Source organism: Mandrillus leucophaeus, unplaced genomic scaffold (assembly GCF_000951045.1).
Source record: "Mandrillus leucophaeus isolate KB7577 unplaced genomic scaffold, Mleu.le_1.0 Scaffold846, whole genome shotgun sequence".
Lineage (NCBI taxonomy): Eukaryota > Metazoa > Chordata > Mammalia > Primates > Cercopithecidae > Mandrillus > Mandrillus leucophaeus.
The window spans coordinates 55,438-59,862 of NW_012109208.1; positions in this window are offsets into that span (position 1 = coordinate 55,438).

A 4,425-nucleotide genomic window follows, 5' to 3' on the forward strand; every position below is an offset into this window, starting at 1 on the left:
TGTGAAACAGTAAAACACCCGTCTCAAAAAAAAAGTGACAGAACACTTTGTTCCCTGATTTCTATAGTCCACAGTTTTAAGGACACACTAGGAGGGGGCCAGATAGCAAGCACGGACTGAGGAACAAGCCTGGGGCCTCCAGCTCCCATGTAACCTGGAGGAGTCCAGCTGCCCAGGAGGGGGCATGTTTTCCTTCTGCCACGTGACGAAAGAGAAAGCTGTGTTCGCCTAGGCTGCGTGGGTGACTACTGATCTGATCATCTGAATTAGCAGGATGAGAAATTAGGTGAGTGGCAGAGGTTCTCTGTAATAAATGACCAGTAATAAGTGAACACTAAACAATACAATAATAAACAAACGACCAAGCGCAGAAAGCATCACCTAAAGGTGCAAGTGGTGAGGACAAGCTGGCCAAGAGTTGAGATTCTGCACATCTGGGTTTTGAGCAACTAACACTTTGGTCTATGGTAGGAGCTGAGACTGAGCAGCCACAGGATTTGGTGGCTTCTCAAATGGGAAGCCCAGGAGCCCCCTTTATGGAGTGCCTGGAATTCTCTGGGGTCAAGCTTGTCTCGTTCACACTCCATCGCTCCTTCTTTTCTCCCTCTCCTCAAACATGGTGGACACGTGGATGCTTCTAAACTGTGAGCCGATGTCAGTAACACATTTGGCTGTTCCACATCATTAGAAAGCTGTGATACTTATAGGGAAGCCAGTTGGTAGCTCCCGCAAGAAAAGGCGACAGGGCAGAGCCCAGTGCCTGAGGTCCTATTGTTTTGCACTCCATGGAGAGAAAGAGAATCCTTCTCAGGCACCAGTAGGTGAACAGTATTCGTGGTTTTGGAATGCAAGTTAACATTTATTTTTCAAAAAGAGTATTTGTCAGTGCAGATTCAGTGACTGAAGAACTACATAGGAAGGGAGGGGAGTAGACACGGCCTCCAGGATCTCGGGCGGCTGGCTGCTGTAGGCAGGGATCCGTCTGACTCCCTGGGCTGCAGCCTGCAGAGGCCTGGACCCGAGGAAAACAGATGACTCTGAGGGGGTGAGTAATCTCCTTGACATCGCTGAGTGGTCAGACTTTCTTATCCTGTTTGGGTCACTGTTGGCACTTCCCTGTCACTGTTTGCGTAACCTTAAACATCAATTCCTTTAGCAAAGTGCAGTGACGGTGGAGAGTGGTTCCTGTTCCTGCTTGGAATCCTGCTAAACTCAATCACTGAGTGCTGGAACTGGGGCCAGAGGCCATCAGGACAGCCCTGCCCTTCCTGTGACCCTGCCTGCTCTCTCCTGTCACAGAGGAGCTGGATCCAGCGACAAGACTCACCTTGACCAAACCTTAGTTAGGCTCCTCTGAGCCTTCTTCTCCCCTAGTCCTCAACCCTAGTCCCCAGCCCCTACCTCCTGTTCTTGCGAGGGCTGCGTTGCCCAGTTTTAGGAAAGAATCCTGCTAAGTCAGTTTAGAAAGAATCCCCCCACCCTTGGTATCTGATCACTCTCAACATCTGATCAAGTTCTTCATTCCTTAATTTTGATGTCTAAGGCTTTGTCCTGCCTTTAGCAACAATATTGTTAGGTCAGTTTATCCAGAAACTCCTACCTTTTTGTCTCTGCTTAGTAATTCCCATCTATTAACCTCACCACCCTGATCCTTGGCTGTAAATCCCACTTCACCTTGTATTGAGAGTTGAGCTCATTCTCCATCTCATTGTGAGAATCTTTACACCTATTGCAATAGTCTCGAATCATCTCTACCAAGCTCAGGCTTCAAGCAGTGAAGCTCCACATCCTCTTGCCCATAATGTCATCACTGGACATCCTGCAGGCTCCAACATTTCAGCATGTCCAGTGTTGTAATCATTTTGGCCCACATCCCTGCCTCCCATCGTGTATCGCCAGTTTAGTTAATAGCCATGCTCTTCTCCATGGTTCTGCCCAGAAATGTAGTTGTAACCACCGGCAAGTTATTAAATCTCCCATTGCTTCAGTCTTGCCATTTTAAAAACAAGAATACAATGATTCCCAGTATCCATGAGTTATTATGACAATGGGCTGTGTAACACAGTGCTACATGATCTCGTTGGCCTATGGCATTGACCAGTTATTTTGCTGACATCTGCAGTCCAGCTGGGAGTAACTGACCTGGGATGGGATTGTCTGGGCTGGCTCTGGTCCACATCTGTCATCCTTCTCCAGGGACCAATGGTGGACATTTTTCATATTCTCACGTGGCAAGAGCAGTACACAAGAAGGTAAGCTGAATTGCACAAAAGTATTTCAAGCTTCTGGTTACTTCACACCTGCAACTCTCCCTTGGCTAAAGCAAGTCACACAGCCAGCCCCAAGGGAAGTGGTCGGGAAGTACACTCTGTCATGGAGGGTGGAGGACAGGGAGTGAGTATTTAGAAGAATAATCTAATATGCCCCAATAGTGTACCACACTGACTCATAGGGGTGTCAGGGAAATCTTATGAAATGCTTGTGAAGTCCTTGCTACAGTGCCTGGCATATCTATATTTCTAGCTATCAATCTGTCAATTAATCTAATCTGCCTAACTAATCTGGCTATCTGGGTGTGAAAGGAAAATAAATCTCAGGACCCCTAAATCATTCAGCCAAAAGGAAAAGTCAAGCTGGGAACTGCATCGGACAAACCTGACTCTCATTTTCTATTCCCAAATAAGGTAGCTACAAAGATTTAAAAACTACATCCTCCCTCACAATTTGCCCACGAGGAAATTACCTGTGGAGAAAGGACAGACAGAACTCAAAGTCATCCCTGTGCTCACATGAGATTGTGAGATAAATGCATTATCTGATTGCTTCCTTTGCCCTGTTGTTTCACTGAATACTGTAAATTGCTTACTCAGTTAAAGGTTAATCAGAAACTCAAAAGAATGAAACTATTTGTCTTTTATCTACCTATGACCTGGATGCCCCTTCCCAACTTCCAGTTGTCCTGCCTTTCCAGACCAAACCAATGTATATCTAATATATGCTGATTGATGTCTCATGACTATCTAAAATGTATAAAACTCGCTGTAACCTTGGACGCATGTAATCAGGGCTTCCTGAGGCTGTATCATGGGAGTGTCCTTAACCTTGGAAAAATAAACATTCTAAATTGATGGAGACCTGTCTCAGATACTCTTGGTTTACAAATGGAATCTATCTATTTACCTATCAGATTTATTTAATCTATCCATCTATGTATCCATCCATCGTGTTTCCTGCTTATTTCTCATTGTTCACTAACCAATAAAAACTGAAGTCCTGTGACATTCTGTTACCTGTATTTCCAGTGTGTCCTCCACACTGCCACAGCTATGAGAACGCTCATGGCTCTCTTGTGACTGTCCAAACTTTGAGGAATCTTCACTGTACCCTATGCCTCCACTCCTGTGCTATTCTACTGACTGCCGCAAATCAGATTGTGATTCTTGGCTCACAGCCCTAGGCTTCCAAGTGTCCTTAAATTGAAACTCTGATGAGTACTTGGCATCTAAACTTGTCCCTACCTGTCCCTGCCCTCCCTGGTGCATCCTACAGGCAGGTGAGCTCTGACTTGGCCTTTGGGGTGAGATCTTTTGCAAGGCTGATCCTCTGGGGGCAGCTTGACGGGTTTGGTAGTTCTAGTGCTATGAAAAGAGGATGGAAACTGGTGAGAAGGCAGATGGAGAGCATGAAACGTAGGCTGGATTCGGAAGGACAGGGCTGCGCTCCACATGTCCCATGGCAGTTGCAGACACCAGCAGAAACCACAGTCTATGAGGGAGGAGATTTCCTCCTCTCTGGACTCCACATGGGGTGGACTGTGGGTCTCTGCTGGGAGTGGTGTTCAGAGCATCCTATATACATCAGTTACCTGCTGCTGCATCAGAAGCCACCCCGAATCTTCCTGGCTGAAAGCAACATGATGTGTGGGTTTTCATGACTCTGGAGCTATCTGCGGCTCTTCCGCTGGTCTTGTTGTGTTCACTCAGGGGCTGCATTCAGGTGGGGTAGGCTGGAAATGTGCTTGGTTGCAACAGTGGACTTTCATCTTCAAGAAGGTGTGAGGATACTTTTACTTGAAGACTAGTTCTAAGATCATTCTAGGAGCCTGGCACCCAGGTGTGGCCTGGCCCCAGCCATTGCAGACTCCCACCTTCTGAAGTCTCATTGGCCAAAGCAGGTTACATGGCCAAGCTCAGAGTCTAAGGGAGTGGGTGGGGCCTCACAGAGTTAGGGAGCTAGGCCTGGTGCATTGCGGGGCTTCTTGTGTCCACCTCCACTCCCTGCATGGAATCCAGGAGGGAGATGTGGGTTGGAGCAGTCCGATTTCAGAAAATGTATTTTCAAAAGACTGTTGTTTGAGTAAAATTGGTCTTCCCCTAATATCTGGATAGACTTGAGGTATCCCAGAGGAAGGTACTGAAGCCAGGA